Source organism: Ambystoma mexicanum, chromosome 11 (genome assembly GCF_040938575.1).
Source record: "Ambystoma mexicanum isolate Mex_15411 chromosome 11, UKY_AmexF1_1, whole genome shotgun sequence".
Taxonomy (NCBI): Eukaryota; Metazoa; Chordata; class Amphibia; order Caudata; family Ambystomatidae; genus Ambystoma; species Ambystoma mexicanum.
In genome coordinates this window covers 2,463,387-2,482,120 of record NC_090934.1, presented here as the reverse complement: position 1 = coordinate 2,482,120, position 18,734 = coordinate 2,463,387, and the positions used below count along the sequence as shown (strand labels likewise).

At 47.8% G+C, this 18,734-nt stretch overlaps 1 protein-coding gene across 1 annotated transcript in view; it reads right to left on the bottom strand.

Annotated features, from left to right (window-relative positions):
• The window catches only part of LOC138502973 (zinc finger protein 84-like), a 32,396-nt gene extending 15,564 nt beyond the window's left edge, over positions 1–16,832 (bottom strand). The window contains exon 1 of the mRNA XM_069622379.1: positions 16,682–16,832. The gene's annotated coding sequence lies outside the window, so the exon portion shown is untranslated. The remainder of the gene's footprint in view (positions 1–16,681) is intronic.
• Between the last annotated feature and the right edge of the window lie 1,902 nt (positions 16,833–18,734).

Below are 18,734 nucleotides of genomic sequence, written 5' to 3'. Positions count from 1 at the left end.
ATACAAGAAAAGGGAGGGTGGTTGAATCATGCAATGTACCATCGGATAGCAAGAGAGTATACAAGTCCCTATACAAGAAAAGGGAGAGCGGCTGAACAAAGCAAACTACCATCTGATAGCGAGAGAGTATACACGTCCCTATACAAGAAAAGGGAGAGTGGCTGAATCATGTAATGTACCATCGGATAGCGAGAGAGTATACAAGTCCCTATACAAGAAAAGGGAGGGCGCCTGAACCATGCAATGCACCATCTAATATTTTAATTTTAAAGAATATTTATACTGCACACTATCACCACTGGAGTGGTCCCCTGGCGCTCTGGCGCATCTGAAAAGAAAAGAGGGTGGGGTGGGTTAGTAAGGTTGTGCGGGAAAAGAGCAAGAGAGCTGTGATGTGCTGTTGGCAGCCTCAGTTCGGTTAACACTGTTTGCTGCACTTAGGTGTGCTTTTCAGTTGGTAGCCATCATTTGTTGTTGTGCGGGACTTTGGGCCTCATTACACGGATGGCGGTAAGGATTTACCGGTACCAGTAAAATACTGGTACCGGTAAATCCTTACCGCCTTACTACAAGGTCCCTTTGCGGGTTGGGGGATTTAACGCCTGCTTTTTGCAGGCGTTAAAAACCAACCCGCAAAGGGACCCAGTGGTGCCGTAATTAGCGCCTTCCCCATTCCCATTGAGCCCTATGGGCCAAAAATGGGAATGAGGAAGGGCAATGGTGGAAGGGGGGAATTACTGCCCCGCGAACCTTGGAATGGGGCGGTAATTCCCCTTTCCGCCAAGGCGGTGCCAGTATTTTACCGGCATGAACCATTGCGCTAATAGCGCCATGGTTCTCCGCCATCCGTGTAATGAGGCCCTATGTGTGTTATGTTTTATTGTTGCGAGGTAGTGAAATGCGTGCAGTTTGTAGTGCTTTGGCTGAGTGGATGTGTTTGTGTAGAGTGCGACGTGTATGCAGACGGTGAGATTGTTTAGTGGGGTTGGTTAGTGGCATCAGTATTTAGAAGCAACGCATTCCAATCTTCACAATCCTGTCTAGATGTGGCGCAGTGTCAATATTTACAATTCTGTCTAGATGTGACGCATTGCTAATTTTCACAATTCTATCTAGGTGTGATGCAAGCTAATCTTTACAAACTTGTCTAGATGTGACACAATGCTAATCTTTACAATTCTGTATAGATGTGACGCAATGCTAATCTTCGCAGTTCTGTCTAAATGGGACCCAGGTTAATATTCACATCTCTCTCAATGTAGCGCATGCTACTATTTACACCTCTATCTGTATGTGGCGCAGGCTAATATTCACATCTCGATCTCAATGTGGCGCAAGCCAATAATCACAGTTCTACCTCAATGTGGTGCATGCTTATATTCATCCCACTATCTCAATGTGGCACAGGCTAATATTCACAGTTCTATCGCAATGTGGTGCATGCTAACATCCATCCTTCCATCCCAACGTGGAGCAGGCCATTAATCACAGATCTATCTCAATCTAGCTCAAAGCGCAGGACTTTTAAAGCCTCCACTTGCCACTCCACACACCTTGACCATAACAGCGTAAACTTTTTTTCCTGCTTGGCTCTGCTTGCTGTGTCGTCTAACACCACGTAAATATCTTGTAAGTATCCTGTATTTTTTTTTAATGTATATTGATTTATGTTCATTGTACCCCATGCTTCTGTAACTTGTAAGAAATATGCCCAAATGCCTTTCGGCCAGGCGCGCTATATAAACAAAATACAAATACAAATACAAAGTGGTACAGGTCAATAATCGCAGCTCTATCTCAATGTGGCGCAGGCCAATAATCACAGTTCTATCTCAATGGGGCACAGGCTAATATTAACAGCACTATCCCAAAGTGACAAAGGTAAATATTCATCAATCTATAGAAACGCGGCACAGGCCAATAATCACAGCTCTATCCCAATGTGGCACAGTCCAATATTCAAAGCTCTATCTCATGACGCAGGTCAATAATCACAGCTCTATCTCAATGTGGCGCAGGCCAATCACAGTCCTCTCTAATTGAGATTCAGGTAATACTCGCAATCCTCGCTAGTTGTGAAACTAATTAGTTTTCACAGCCTGGTGTGGTATGTTCTGAAGGTAGGAAGAGTGGCAGGACTTTCTGGAGTACAGCGATTGTTCTACTCCCCACCCAGGCCACACCTACCTTGGTGGTTGCTGCTGGTTGACGGCTAGCCCTGGCCTCCCCTGCTGACACAGTGTGGAGCTGCCATTGTAGGAGCCGCCCTTTGCCTTGGGGCCCTTAGCTGAAGGGGATGCCAGTCGGGCCTTGATTCTCACTCACCTTAGCCACTTGGATTTTTCCCAAATGGTGCTGGAGAGTACGGCACGCCCGGGTTGTTGAGGCTACCGAGCTCGAGCCACTTAGGGAGCGTGGGGGGGCTGGGAGTTGCATAAGAGGGCAGGGAGAGCGGGCCAAATGCACCCAACACACTGCTCGTGTTTTCTTTTTAAACCACACTAATGTAAATTGGAGAGGCTCCGTGGGTCGGGCTTTGAGTCTCACTTACCTTGGCCTATTGTATTTTTCCCAAATAGTGCCCATAGCGAGAGAGTATACAAGCCCCTCTACAAGAAAAGGGAGAGCGGCTGAACCCTGCAATGTACCAGCTGGCAGCGAGAGAGTATACAAGCCCATATACAAGAAAAAGGAAGAGAGACGGAACCCTACAAACTGCCAACTGACGCAAGAGAGTATACAAGTCCATTTACTAGGAAAGGGAACCTTTGTGTCTTCTTTCGTAGAGATAGGGCCTTCCTCGGTTCGAAGCCACTCTGCTGCCTTTCGAACGATGGCAAGCGAGAGGGGTTCCTTCCCGATGGTGTCCAACAAAGGAAAAAGCCCAAAGGCAGAAAAATCCTGTCAGATTGTTCTCGTGACACCGGGAGCTGCAGTGGTTGACCAACTGTAATAACACAAAGCTTCCAGATGACAAAGGATGCAAGCGGAATCTCCAAGTGACAGGACGAGCCTCGGATGTAGACAGGCTCCAAAGCTGCAGAGGGTAAACCTCCAACACAAACAGGGTGCTCAGGGTGGACACTGCTGAAAAGGACCAGAACCACCCTTAAGTTGGGGAGAGGTGTGTAGCCAGGTAAGCTCTGGAAAGAAAAGGAAATCAGACAGACAGGAGCAAGCGTAAGCGGGAAGAAGCAGACGGGAAAAGTTTCCCGGAAAAAAGGTAGGTGGGAAGAGAAGGTCGGAGTCCAGGGCGGGTAGAGAGTCAGAACCAGAGGACCCGGCGCAGAAAGAAGGAAGCAGAACAAAGTACTTGGAAGGAACAAAGGAGAGTACCGGATAGAGAAAAGGATGGAAGGAGCAGGAGAAAGCAGACGAGGGACCAGGGAAAGCAGCGAACAGCACGGGAGAAAGTACTAGCGTTAACCTCACGGAAGGAAAGCAGTGAGTTGCAACGCAAATCTGGGGTGGAAGGGGAGGAGCTAAAAATCAGAAGAAAGAGAAGTGCACAAAAGACTAGACCTACACACCCGACAAGACGGGAGCGTAACAGAACCTCCTAACGGCGATACAGTCGCCTAGCAGGCCAGATGCACCAAGAGAATCGGCGCATGACAAGTCCCTACACAAGAAAAGGGAGAGCGGCTGAACAATGCAAACTACACTTTTTAAGGCGAGAGAGTATACAAGTCTGTATACAAGAAAGACAGTCTCTGAACAATGCAAACTACCAACTGATAGCGAGAGAGTATACAAGTCCTTATACAAGAAAAGGCAGAGCAGCTGAACCAGGCAATGTACCATCTGGAAGCACTTTTGGACATTTCCAGCAAGATTATTGCATATATTGTAATTGCTAAATTAAATCAGGAGGAAAGAGGATAAGTATAGCCCCAGTGTCAGATTGGATTTAAAAACGGTTTATCCAAATATACTAACATTATGTTTGTTTGTTTTTATTATTTATATTGCGCACCAGACCCAGGGGTATTTGGGCGCGAAGGCATAAAGAGGGTTGTTCAACTTAGGTTACAGGTTACAGATTAAACATAGGGGTACAGCTACGGTTATAATGATGTAGATATGTATTGTCAAAGAATCACAGATGTATATTCAGTAAGTTTACAAGAATGCAGGTATGACATAAATAAGGCAGAGCAAATATACAAAATATACTCGAGATCCTAGATGTCGGAAGGGTGAGGTTAGGCATCATGATCTTTTAGCCATTGAATCAGATTGGATCTGAATTGCCGTTAGGGGAGATCTTCCCTTAGGGCAGGGGGAAGGGAGTTCCAATATTGTGCTGCTTTAACAGCAAAGCTGCTCCCGCCAGATTTAGTGAGTTTGTATCTGGGTACTAACAAAAGGTTGGAGTTAGCTTTTCTTAGGGGGCGAGAGGCTGTTTGTCTGGTGAATCTGTCTATGAGGTATTGTAGGGCTGCGTGGTTGAGACATTTGTGGGTAAGGGATGCTGTTTTAAGGAGGATTTTGTCATTTGTGGTGAGCCAGTTGGTAGATCTCCTGGGGTCTGATATATGGGCGTTTTTAGGGAAGTTTAGGGCGGCCCTCAGGGAATTATTTTTAAGTGTCTGTATTTTGGCGGTGATGTATTTGTTACTGCCTATGTAGAGGGCGTTGCAGTAATCTAGTTTCGATAGGATTAGTGCTCTTGCTAGGGTGACACAGTTATTAGGTGAGAGGAAGGGCATGGCTGTTCTAATTAACTTGCAGGTGTAGGAGGTGGCTGAGGCCATGGCATTCACTTGTTTACCAAAGGTAAGCGTGGAGTCTATGTAGAAGCCGAGGGTTTTAACTACTTTGGCCACAGTAATGATGTTATTGTCAATTATGAAGGAGTCATAGTTGGGACCTAGTTTTTTGATGTTGGAGGAAGTGCCTAGAATGAGGAGTTCAGTTTTGTCATCATTCAGACATACACAGTGGAAGGCCATCCATGCCTGGATGATGAGGTAGAGTCTATTCACAAAGGCCAAATCCTTGTCATAATCTCCCGTCAACGTAATGAGGATCTGTCTATCATCTGCATAAATGGTGTAGGTGATACCTAGACCGTCTAGTTCATCGAAAAGGGGCTTTGTGAAAATATTGTAAAGGGTGGGCGATACACATGATCCTTGGGGTACGCCGCATGAAATAGGACTGGATCCATGCGACTGCTTCATGGGAGAAGCAGGCTGCCCTGACCAGATGATTGCAAAGTATTGCATGGTCTACCAGGTCAAATGCGGCAGAGAGGTCGAGGAGTAGAAGGAGTGAAGTAATACCTTTATCTCTTAGTGTGTCTATTTGTGCCTTAAGGTCTAGGAGTGCAGTCTCAGTCCCATGCTGTGGTCTGAAGCCGGACTGTCGAACTCCTAGGAAGTGGTTTAGTTCCAGTTGGTGCTGAATTTGTAGGTAAGCTACTTTGTCCAGGATTTTCAGTAGGAACGGTACAGTGGTTATGGGGTGGTAATTAGTTGGGATAGAGGGGTCCAAAGTTTGCTTTTTGAAGAGGGGGAGGACCCAGGAGTGTTTCAGGTTGCTAGGTATGGTACCTGATGTGAAAGAGGCGTTTTTTTATTTGTTTTTTTACTTGAATTTTAATTAAAAAGTATTTTTTAATTTTTACAAGGGTTTTTCTCAACTTAGAGAGTCCCGAAGCGAAAAACGTGTGCTTCTGAGTCCGGAGTCCTTTCCTCACAGTCTCTTTTCTTGTTTGTTTTTTAGGCGATGCAAATACCTCCCTCTTTGCCTCTTGGATTTAGTCTCCGGTTTTCCGTGACTCTCTCGCTGAGCCTAGCTGGTTTATCAATCTAAAGGCTGCTTCTATTAGTTTCACCATTGTTAGGGACCAACGTGTTGTCTCTCCTGAGATTAGCGTGTTCCACAAAACCTCTTCCTCTAATGTTGTTACCCCTTGGAGTCGAGGTTGGAGGAATGTGGCTCTGCTTTGTTTGGTCATCGGGCACTGGAGCGTCAAGTGTTTCAAGGTTTCTACTTTGTCCGTGTTCTTGCATAAGCGGCAGCTATTGTCCATTGCCGGACTGCGGATGGCTAAGATTTCGTGCGTCATTAGTAGATTAAGTCTAGCCTTCAAGATCATACTTCGCATGCCTTTGTTTGGGAATTTCAGGCAGTAGTTTTGCGGTTTTTTGACTTTGTTAAATGTTGGCGGGAGGTGGGCCAATAGTTTGTTAGTACTGGCTTTTTTAATTGTCGAAATCCAGTCCATCCATTCCATTTTCCGTTTCACTCGGTCCGGATTGGATATAAGATCTTCTTCTGTACAGGCTATTTCTGTCAAGATGAGTTGGAGTCTTGTTGCCCAAGTCTTGAAAGCCTTACATGAGCCACTCTTTAGTTCTTCTGCGATAATGTTGTAAATTGGTAGGGTGTCGGACATCAAGATTTTTCTCCATAGTCTCATTTTGCTTTGTTCTGCCAGTGAGGCTAGCGAGACAAGGCCTAGTTCCCGACTGATCGCGGGCATGGAAGTTGACTTTGGTAGAACCAAAACTGACTTCCAGACGTGGCCTTCCAGCTTCTGCCACACACTTCTGGGGATGTTTAGTGAAGCTTCCATGCCGTAAATGATTGATGGGACCACCTTCCCTTTATAAAAATTGATGGCCGGTAGCATAGAAAGTTTTCCAAATTTTCTGTCCACCGCTCTCGTCTGTGCTGTTAACGTTCTCACCTTGCTCCATAGATGTTCTTGCATTGCTTTGTCTCTTGCTGAACCATCAATGATCAGCCCCAAGTATTTGAACTCATTCACAACCTCAATTTTTGTTTTGTTCAGATAGCATTTTGGTGGTCGCGCCGACTTCTTTGTTGATTTGTCGAAAACTAGCATTTTTGTTTTTGCTATATTGATTTCCAAGTGGTTCGTTTCCATATATTTTTACAAGTTTGTTAATTTGCGCTGGAGCCCAATTTGCGTTTGGTCGATGATGATGGCATCATCTGCATAGAGTAGTCGTGATATTTGTGCTTTACCTATTCTGGGCGGAAAGGCTCTGATTTGTTCCTCCTTCGATTGATAGTCCCCCAAAAAAGTAATAAACAAGGCCGGAGCTAAGGGGCATCCTTGCTTAACGCCACGCTTCACCTGGATCTCCTTTGACAGTGCACCTTGTTTGTTCAATTTCACCCTGATTTTCGTGTCGGCACGGAGTGCTTTGATCGAGTTCAAGATTGCCGGGGGGCAATTCCAATGATTTAACTTATCGCAGAGTTTAGCCGGATCTATTTTATCGAAGGCTTTCGACAAGTCTACAAATGTAAGATACACTTTTGGGGCACCTTCTCTCACTTTGGCCTTTAGTATGTTGATCAATAGGATGTTTATAGAAGTGCTCCCATTTTTCTGAAACCCTGTTTGAAAGGCATCGTTGCATCGAGCCGTTTTGGCCCAGGTTCTAAAGTGGTCCAATAACTGTGATGCAAAAATCTTCCCCACGATGTCTAGCAAGGCTATGGGCCTATAGCTTTCTGGATTTTCTCTGCCACCTTTCTTGTAAATGGGGACGATTATAGCCTTCAGCCAGGTTTCGGGGATCATGTTAGTGTTCCTACAGTGGGAGAAGATTTTGCTGATCACACCCGCCCATGCTTTTGATGATTTTTTCAGATCTGTGTTGGTTAATCCATCCGGACCGGGGGCTCTTGAGGTTTTTAGTTTGAGGATGGTGTTTTCGTTTCAGCCACGTTCGACACATCTACCCACTCTGCTGTGGCATCTTCGTCACTCTCCGGTGCTCTCTCTTGCGGGCGGTCGAATTGGGCCGTTAAATATGACACCCATTTCTCCTCTGACACTGAGTTTGCGATTTCTGTGGCCGTGTTTGAGTTCGCAGTTTTAATTAGTGCCCAGAAATTGCTTGACTTTTTTGTGTTGAGGGCTCTCAGCATTTGCTCGGCATCTTGTTGGTATAGTTGGAGTTTGTGATGTTTTAACCAATGTTTGTACTTTTTTGTTTCCTTTTGCCACTGCTCCCATGCTTCTTTGGTGTTTGTTTTCTTCGCAGTTCTCTTCGCTTACGAACAATTTTCCTCTTTTCGACTACCAGTTTATCATAGGTATGTTTAGGATGCGTTGCCTGTCTTTGTTTGCCAGCGACTACTCTTCTAAATGGAAGCAACATCGGTAGATAGTTTGGACGCTCTGCGCCGCCATTTGTTGCGTCTACTTCAGTCGACCACCCATAGTTTCTGGATATCTTTGTAATGTCTGTTTCCGTCAGGCGTAATCGAGTTTGCTGGATGTTCACCTCCACTTGAAACTGATATGTTGGGTTGACCGGCTGCTTCCCATTCCATACGCACATCACGAGGTTATGATCACTGTGCGTGGTTCTTTGTACTTTGAATTCCAGGATACTCATCAGAAGACCCTGGGAGGCGTAGATGTAATCCAAAGTGGCTTTGGAGGACAGGTTTTCCCAGGTCGGGATGTTCACTTGGTTAGGGAATAGTGTTTCAAGGTTATATAAATTTCGCGATTTGGTAACTGCCCTCCAGGCCTTTCCCCGTTTCACTGTGTTACCTTGTGGGGACTTGTCTTTTGTGGTCCACTGTGGTTCCGCACAATCAGCGTTCAAGTCGCCACACACGATAATGTCAATCTTTTCGAACTCCGAGTAGATCCAGTCTATTGTCTCACCCATCTTTCTACAATATGCTTTTGTGTTTGTCCGTTGGGGGTTCCAATATGTATTTATTATTGCTAGGTGGGTAGTGTCTTCCTGTTCCCTCGGTGTCGTTTCTTTGCTCCACGTTGTGATTGTCACCAGCAACTCGTAAGATTCCATTATTTTCTTTGGCGAAGACAAACCGGAGCCCATTTTTATTGCGGTCAACCGGCCCGACGATGGACGACCCAACAAGCCTTTTATGGCCGGTGATATTTCCACTTCGAATCCATCTAGTGTTGGTTTCTCTAATAGCCATGTCTCTTGGAGACACACGATATCCATGCTGGTTAGGTCCACGTCGTTCGCCACTGTCAGGTGAGCGTGACATCGCGTGTTCCATGAACCTAGGGTTATTCTTTCGACGCTTGCCTCTCTCTGTGTGTTGACTGTTCCTGTCTGCGATTGTGCCATAGTCAAATTTCGCTGCTATCTCTGAGATTTCGGGTTTAGTGTTGCTTTTAGCCAAGACCAAGGACCTTGTATTGTTGCAGCTGCTATTTTTTCCAAGTTTCTCATTTGATTTATCTCTGATGACTTCCTACGCGTTGTTCTTCTTGGACTAAGGTTTGTTGCCCTTTGAGGCTCCTCTCTGTTCAACCGTGGGTTATAATTTTGCTGATTACTCTCGTATCTTTCTTCCTCTCTTTTTTCTCTCTTTTCACATGGGAGCTTGTTTTCGGAGGTATAGTTGCGATGGTTATACCGGTGCTCCAGTTCCTCCTGGCGGGTATATCTATTAGGATTGAAGCGCCTTTTTTCACGCCATTCTTTGCCCAGTTGGTTTGCTTTGTATCACTCTTCCGTTCTAGATATGTATCGATGTGTTCGTTCCTCCCTGTCTTGTACCTTCCTCGTTGTATCTTCGCTGTAACTTATGGTTTTTATTTCTGTTAATGTAAAGCCACTTTTTTCCAATTCTCTCACTGCGATAGGGTTAATGTATTGAATTCCCACCGCCTTGACATGGAGGTATGCCTTTGCTGTATTCCCTATATGGTACAGCTCCACTAGTGTGATATCTTCCGACTTGATGCTTTTTAACGTTGTTGTTTTGCTTATTATTTGCAGGATAGTTCTCCTATTCAAGACTATGTAGTCTTTGATTGCTTTGGTTTGTTTGATTTTGAATGTGCGTTCTGAATCATCTGTTCTTACATTTTTGCTTTGCTGTCTACTTGCGTTTTTGTCCTCTCTTCTTGGCTCTGGAGTTGCTAGCCTTCTTGTTCTGACCCTGTCCTCTTTGTTGTCTCTTTTGCTGCAGAGTCGCTTCTTGTTTTCGTTTTCCTTTGCATTTGGCTCCTGACGATCTTGCGGGCCTGGCCATTCCTTGTTTCCATCTGCTTCCTTCATTTCTTTTCTGCTTGCTGATTGTTCCTGAACTGAAGTTTTTATTTCTTCGTCCTTTTCTATGATAAATACCTCCTGATCTCTGTCCCCAGGGTTTTCTTCCCAATGTTGCGAGAGATTCATCAAGTCTGAGTCTTCCAAAAACTCTTCGGTTGAACTTGGGGAGCCCTGGTTGTGGGGCCTCTGTTTCAGTGATCCCACAGTTTCTACGGATTCCTTTTTTTGGGTTGCGTTCTTTGGGTAATCCCGCTTTGGTTTTTGCTTCGCTCCTGTGGGTGAACGAAGCGGCATGATCTTCAAATCTTTGGCTGATGTTTTGACAACCCTTGGGTTGCTTGTGACTAGGAGACTTGGTTCTCCCAAATTCGGTGCTGACGCGTCGGTGGTGCTTGAAGAGACCCTGTTTTTCTCTTTTGCCTGTTCTTTTGACTCTTGCAAGGCGTCCAGTTCTTTCAGCCTTTCTCTGATTTCGTTTTGATTCCGTTGTGTTTGATCTATTACTGTTTGCCTTTTCTTCTCGGCTTGGAGCGAGTCTACTAATATTTTCAGATCTTGTTTAAGGTCTTCTACTTTTTTCTCCCAGCATTTTTGTTGGTTGTTATTTCTCTCTTCTAGGGCGGTAATGTATCCTTCGATATAGGTCATTTTTGTTGTTAAATTAGCCAGGATTACGGTGTTGTCTTGTACTCCGTCTTTTATCGCCTCATATAGTTTGCAAAAAGGAGCTAGGGCGATCATCATGGCTGACATGACTGTTTCCATATCCGATTTTTTGCTAGGAAATTCTTTTAAGGTTGATGAAGATGTTTCACTGGTCCGTCTGGGTTTCGGGGATGATGTCAGTGTCACTTGTCTGTCGGCGTTTCGGGGTCCCTCCCTCAATGCGTTCTCCCTTAAATGCTTTCCCGATTGGTCCTGGTCTGGCCTGTTTGCTGACGTGGATCTTCTGTTCCTGTGCCCTAGGTGGGCATTTGGGTATTGTGCCCCTGATCTGACTGGGGTCAGAGAATCTTGATTCCTACTAATGTGAATTTTGGTCCAGTCAAGGCGATGATCATTACTCTGTAGTGCTTTTGTGCCGTCCACCTGTGTGCCTGGCGGCCTTTCTATATTAGGTGACTGGTCCTGTCGACTTCTTTCCTCGTCTTGAGGGGTCTTATTTCTCTCTCCCGACAGATCCTTTGCAATTTGTTGTGAAGCAGCTTTTACCGCATTACTCTCTTCGCCGTGTTTCTCCCCACGGAGTTGGTTCCCTGCCAGGACATCTGATGTGGTGATGTCTTTTGGTGCTTGGTTGTTTTCTGTATTTTTCCCTGTGCTCAGTGTGATTCGAGGTGGGCAGGGATCATTTGTCGGTGGGATTGCAGCATGCCATCGTACTGCGTTGGTTGCGCGCGCTTTGCTGACCAGCGAGATTTCCTGGACAGCTTCCAAAATTTCTGCGTCTGACAATTCTGTTTCTGTGTCTAATTTTCTTTTCTGATGTTTGCAGAAAAAAGCTTTTAGAGTGCCCGACATCAGGGGTGTAGGAAGCCATTTCAGTTGCACCTCACTTTTTTTCCGCAGTTTTTGCTGCCTGCTTACTGCCCCTTTCCCTTGGTTTGTTTTCTCCTTTTCTTGATTTCTTCTTTTTTGTGATTTTAACTTTGTCGTGCCAGCTTGAGCCTTTCTTTTTGTTATTGGTTTATCCACATTTTTTGTTTTGGCGTTAGCCAGCAGTTGTTTGTCTTCTAAGTCTGAACCCGACTCTGAATTTTTTTCTTCGTCAGATTCTGTATTAGTAGATTCGCTCTCGTTTGCTTCCATATCGTCATCACTTTCCTGATTTATCGGTCTGAGAGACCCTTTGTTGTTGTATTTCGTCAGGTTTTCAGGTTTTTGTCTAGGAATTCCGCTTTCCTTCTCAGTGGTTTGGTTGGGAATCTTATCTGCCAGACTGGGCTCCCTGTGTACTGTGGCCGTGATGCACGTTTTTTCTCTCTCTGTTTGTTTGTTCAGACCTGCGTCTCCGACCTGTTCCACATTCAGAGGCCGGCCTCCGCCCCCCACACCATGCGACTCCGTATCTCGAGCGCCGATTTCAGAGCAGGTCACATACGAGGCCGACTCCACCCCCTCAGGCAGCGTGTCTGCAGCCGACAGCGTCCACACCATCGTGCTTTCCTGGGGGGCCAGGAGGGCCAGCATCACGGGCGGTGCAAACGCCACGGTATCAGCGAACGCTGCAGCACCAGCACCCGCACCCTACCCAGCGTTCAAGACCGGCGTCCCGCACCGCTCAGGGCCCAGCAGGAGCCGCCCTCCGGCTGGCACCGTTGGGAACCCACTCGCCATGCCGGCGGTCAGTGGTGCGCTGCCCGTAAAATCAGACGCGTCTCGCAACGGGGAGGGTGAGTGTGTAGGGTCCCCAATGCTTGCTTTGTTGCTTTCTTTTCTGTTTTGTGGGGGTACGCTCCGATTTCTTTGATGTTGTTGTTCTTGGATTTCTCGGATTTCGTCCTGAATTTTGTCCTCATCCGCCCTTTGCTCTCCTTGGAGCGAGATCTTAGAAGCCTCCCCTAGCCTGAATGGTTGGCTGTGGATATGGCAGTCTTTCATGTTTCGCGACTTTGTCTTTGCGGTCGAATTTATGTTAAAGTTTGTTATTGTGTTTTTGGTGTGTTTAGTGTTTCTGAGTGGGCGAGGACTCAGCTCTGCCTCCCTCTCCGCATCTGTTTCCGTATCCACATCTGTGGCAATGGCTATGGGCCTCATTACACGGAAGGCGGTAATGGTTAATGGCCACCGTTAATGGTAACGGTGACCGTTAACCATTACCGCCTTACTACGAGGTCCCTTAGCGGGTTGGTGCTTTAACGCCTGCTTTTTGCAGGCGTTAAAAACCAACCCGCTAAGGGACCTGGGAGCTAATTATGGCACCGCAGAATTGCGGTGCCGTAATTAGCGCCTTCCCCATTCCCATAGAGCCCTATGGGGCAGAAATGGGAATGGGGAAGGGCAATGGCGGAAGGGGGATTTACCGCCCTTCCAACTTTGGAATGGGACGGTAAATCCCCTTTCCGCCAAGGCGGTGCCGGTATTTTACCGGCATGAGCCATGGCGCTAATAGCGCCATGGCTCACCGCCTTCCGTGTAATGAGGCCCTATGACTGTGTCATCGCGCTGCTCTTGCTCCGCTCTTGCATTTTTCTATTCTGGGAGCTTTTGATGCCTTAAGGATTTACCATTAGGCTCCATACCTCGCTAGATCCTCGCGGATCCCGCGGACTCCTGCAGACTCCAACTCTCCTCACAACTCCGCTTTTATGAGTTTGAGTATGAGTTTAGGCGTTTATGAGTTTGGTGATGAAGGGTGAGAGTTCATGGGCAGCGTCTTTTATGATTTGGGCTGGACATGGGTCGCCCTGGCAATTGGAGGGTTTGAGAGTGAGGATGACTTTCTCAACTTCTTTAGTGGAAAATTTGCGAAAGTAGAAGGGAGGGGTGTCAAGTGTGGGTGGAGAAGGAGTGGATTTCAGAGTTGGTAATGAATTTGTGGTAGCCTTGGAGGGGGTGCCTGTGTTGACAGTATTTAGGATAGTTATGGAAGCTTTTTTGTTGTGGATCTTCGCCTGGAGCATTGTTATCTTGTTGGCAAGGGCATTTTGTATGCCTGTGCACCAGTCTTTATCCTTGAGGCAAGAATCGGGAACTTGGATAGGGGATTCTACTTCCTTTAAGATGCCGAACAATTCTTTGGTGTTAGATTTGGCTTGAGTGATACGGGTGTTGTAGGATGTTTGTTTCGCAAGGATGATTTCTTTTTTGTAGAGGGTAGCTAATTTCTTCAGGTTATTTTTTATTGATGTCTGAGGGGTCTGATCTCCAGGTTTTTTCACTTTTCGTTTCTTTTGTCTGATGTCTTTCAGTAGGGGTGTGAACCAGGTATTTAGGTGTTGGCGGGTTTGCTCTTCCTAATTTTCAGTGGTGTGATAGCGTCCAGGGAGGCAAGCATCACTTCATTGTACTTTTCTACCATGGAGGCAGGGTCAGACTGATCTGAGATGGAGTTTAAGGTAGGGAGAATGAGCGGGATAAGATTTTCAGGGGTAATATTTTTTTTTATTTCTGGTTGGTGCGGTGGGAGCTCGGATGCTGTTGTTTGTGGGTGTGGTGGCTTCTAGGGTGAAGGATACCATGTGGTGGTCGGACCAAAGCTGAGGCATTATCGAAGTGATGGTGGTTGGGCAGTTATGTTCGGCAATCCAGTCGAGGGCCCTTCCTTTGATATGTGTAGGATCTGTAATCTTTTGGGTAAATCCTAGTTCCTCAAGGGTGCTGTTAATTTTTAGGGCATTGGGGTAACGTGGGTCATTGAATCCAAGGTTGAAGTCGCCGAGGATGAGCAATTGAGTAGAATTTTTTAGATTGTCAGATAATAGGTTCATGAGGTCTTCCTCAAAGGAACCGAGGGGGCCTGGTGGTCGGTATATCAGGTGGATGGGGATAGTTTGGTTCCTAGGGGGCCTGGTGGTCGGTATATCAGGTGGATGGGATAGTTTGGTTCCTAGGGGGCCTGGTGGTCGGTATATCAGGTGGATGGGGATAGTTTGGTTCCTAGGGGGCCTGGTGGTCGGTATATCAGGTGGATGGGGATAGTTTGGTTCCTAGGGGGCCTGGTGGTGGGTATATCAGGTGGATGGGGATAGTTTGGTTCCTAGGGGGCCTGGTGGTCGGTATATCAGGTGGATGGGGATAGTTTGGTTCCTAGGGGGCCTGGTGGTCGGTATATCAGGTGGATGGGGATAGTTTGGTTCCTAGGGGGCCCGGTGGTCGGTATATCAGGTGGATGGGGATAGTTTGGTTCCTAGGGGGCGGTATATCAGGTGGATGGGGATAGTTTGGTTGTTGGCAATGGTGAGTTTAGCTGTGAGGGATTCACAGGAGTTGGTGTTATGGGGTGAGGAGAGTCTTAGGGCTAGGTGATTTTTGACAATTATAGCAAGGCCGCCACCTCTAGACGTGGTGCGATCCATGCGTATAAGAGTATAATTATTTGGGATGGCTAACATGATGGCTGGTCCTGCTGCGGCATGAAGCCAGGATTCCGTGATGGCCAGGAGATCTAAGTTCTCATTTTGGATTATGTCCGCTATTTCAGTGGCATGGGCTACCATAGAAAGGGCGTTTTTTAGGGCGCCTTTTATACCAGGTAGGGTAGTTGGGGCAGAAGACGGCTGGACTTTGTGTTGGCATTTTGGGGGGGACTGGATTCTATAAAGATTCGACTATTGAGTTGTAGTCGGTGTTGGCCAATGTTACCTATGTGTGGTGGAATGTTGATGGTATGCAAGGTGTGCCTATTGTGATTAGAAGCGGGTCATAAATTCTTGGGAGTCTGGCGCGGAGTCTTAGGTTACGCTGTTGGAGGCTGCAAGGATTGGTGGCCATGATGGTTTGCTCCTGGGGTACACTTCCGTAAGGTAGCTGGGCCTGTGGCTGGCATAGGTTCGAGATGTGAAGGGTGGTCAAATAGAGGATGGTTCTAAATAGAACTGTGTAGAATAGTGGTAGATACTCATCACGACTTTGGCGGTAACCCTTAAATCCGGCGGTCGCGCTATTACCGCCGGATTTAAGGGTCCGCCAAATCAGGACTTCGGCGGATTTCACCCTAGCTCTGAGCTGGGGGGAAATCCACCGAAAATGTGCGTTATTAACGCTGGCGGGAAATCCGCCGGCGGTAAAAGCACAAATTTTCCCCATTGAGCCCCATGGGGTATGGGGCATTCCCGAATGGGCTCCATGGGGAATTACATTACCGCCAAACTCGTGATCCGAGCAAATTTACTAGAACAGGCAACCTAAATGAAAATTTACTAGAACAGGCAACCTAAATGCGAGTTTACTAGAGCAGGCAGGAATGGGTGGGCTGGTAGCTAATGGATGTGTAACAGGCGACCTGAATACGGATTCACAGAACAAAACTAGCTGAGGGAACAGGCAAGAATAGCTGACTGGTTCTTATAGGTGAGTAAAATCAATTCAACTAATATTAATCAGTATAGTGGCACAGTTCAGAGCAGACAGTAGGGCCGACTGTGCACAGATGCATGAGGCACTTGAAGCAGCTGATGCTGACATTCGTAGCAGGAGGTAGTGAGTGCAATCGTAAGCAGGCATGCACAGTTGGGAATTGTCTCGAAGAGCACATAAAAGTATTTGAGGGGATCGGACTGTGCATACAGAACTGTGCTTTCAGAGTTTCTAGGTTCGCGTTCGATAGAGCGTCTTTGGGCTAAAATGGCTGCAAAACATTAAGGGATCTCCTACTTCATTGTGAATTAAAAATGGAGGATGCGTTTGGATTTAGAGGGAACGTGGCTGGGAATCTTGAGATCGATTCAGGGGAAAATAGGGCGTGTCTTAGCCCTCCTGTTATTTCATATTTACCTGATGGACTGGAGGCCGGGGAGAGCAGGAGCGACCAGAGGGGGGAGGAGTGGCCGTGGGGGCGGGGGGCAGGAGTGTGAACATATGAGGAAGAGGCTTGTGGAGCTGACACCCTCTGTCCTAAACCTCGGGGAACAGGATGGGGATATATTAACCCAGGACTCAGAATAAAGGCTGGAATGGGGGGATAATAAACCTCTCACCTCCGACTCCCGGAGAAGGGGGAACCGGGCCTCTCTGACACCCCCGCAGGCCGAGGGCGAGACACCAGGCAGTGTCTCCAGTGCGCATGCTCAGAAGCTGAACATCTGACACTGCGCATGCTCCCAACCCAGGAAAGGTCGCACTCCACTCTGCGTGGATACTCCCAGCCTAGGAGAGGCCGTCTCTCCACTCTGCGCATGCTCCCGGCCTGGGATAGAGCGTCCTCCACTCTGCGCATGCTCCCAGCCTAGGAGAGGCCGTCGTTGCACTCTGCGCATGCTCCCGGCCTAGGAGAGGCGTCCTCCACTCTGCGCATGCTCCCAGTCCAGGAAACGCCGTGTCTCGACTCTGCGCATGCTCTCAGCCCGGGAAAGGCTGTCTCTCCACTCTGCGCATGCTCTCGGCCTAGGAGAGGCGTCCTCCACTCTGCGCATGCTCCCAGCCTAGGAGAGGCCGTCCCTGCCCTCTGCGCATGCTCCTAGTTTACTAGAAGCCCGCTTACACCCTCTGAGGTGCTTTCTCTCCACTCTGCGCGTGCTCTTAGCTCATGAGACGCGTCTCTCAAGTCTGCGCATGCTCCCGGCCTAGGATAGCCATTCTCCACTCTGCGCATGCTCCGGGCCTAGGATAGCGCGTCCTCCACTCTGCGCATGCTCCCAGCCTATGAGTGTCTCCGGCTTTCTTGCGCGTGTACGTCCGTCAGTAATGACCAGTCAGGACTTGGGGGTGCACTCTTGCGCACATTTAATGAGGTCACTTTAATTGACGTCAATTCCCTCTCCCCCCCCTCAACGCCATCACAGGAGGCGGGGCCAAATGCCGCAGGGTTCCCTGCAATCAAATTGCTTAGTTTCCAGGAGGCTTTAGACGTGCCTGGCACCGTGCAGCGTCCTTTGCGCACGTGCGTTCCCCCCATTTCCACCTTTATGATAACACACGCACGCACACTCACACGTGCAGGCTTGCCACCTACCTAAACTTCTCAGCCTGCAGGACTGATCTGCATACAGGGGCCACACCTGTTAGATTAGAGGCATCAAGACTGTGCAGCAAGAGCCCTGCACCCCCATTTTCTGCATCTGTATTTACATCATCAAAATTGAAATTACAGAACACAACATAACAAGGGGCCTCATTAGGACCCAGGCGGATTTCGCGGTGCTAAATGCACCGCGAAGCATGGCGGAAAGCCGCCGATAGCGCCATGGGGGTTGGCGGATTTACCGCCCCATTCCGACCTCGGCGGAGCGGTAAATCCCCAATCCCCATTCTGCCCTTCCCCATTCCCATTTTTGCCCCATAGGGTATAATGGGAGTGGGGAAGGAGTTAATTACGCCACCGTAAAATACGGTGGCGTAATTAACAACGAGGTCCCGTAGCGCCATGGTTTTCTCCGCCTGGTAAAACCAGGCGGAAAAGGCCGCCATGGCGCTACGGGAACTCGTAGTATGGCGGAGAGGTACGCCATGCACTACGCTGGCGTAAAACCCTCTCCGCCAGGGTCCTAATGAGGCCCAAGGTGTTTTATCAGACTTTGATAAACTTGCTGTAGAAAAGTGCACTCATTCAATCGTGCCCCAAGTGCACTAAGGAATAGGACACTACAAATACTACTTCATTAATTGTCATAAAGTATCTCCATAGCAGAGGCCCGGCTGGGGTGCAAGGTAGGGTGGCCAACTCTTTCATAGGGCCTCATTAGGACCCAGGCGGATTTCGCGGTGCTAAATGCACCGCGAAGCATGGCGGAAAGCCGCCGATAGCGCCATGGGGGTTGGCGGATTTACCGCCCCATTCCGACCTCGGCGGAGCGGTAAATCCCCAATCCCCATTCTGCCCTTCCCCATTCCCATTCTTGCCCCATAGGGTATAATGGGAGTGGGGAAGGAGTTAATTACGCCACCGTAAAATACGGTGGCGTAATTAACAACGAGGTCCCGTAGCGCCATGGTTTTCTCCGGCTGGTAAAACCAGGCGGAGAAAACCTCCATGGCGCTACGGGAACTCGTAGTATGGCGGAGAGGTACGCCATGCACTACGCTGGCGTAAGA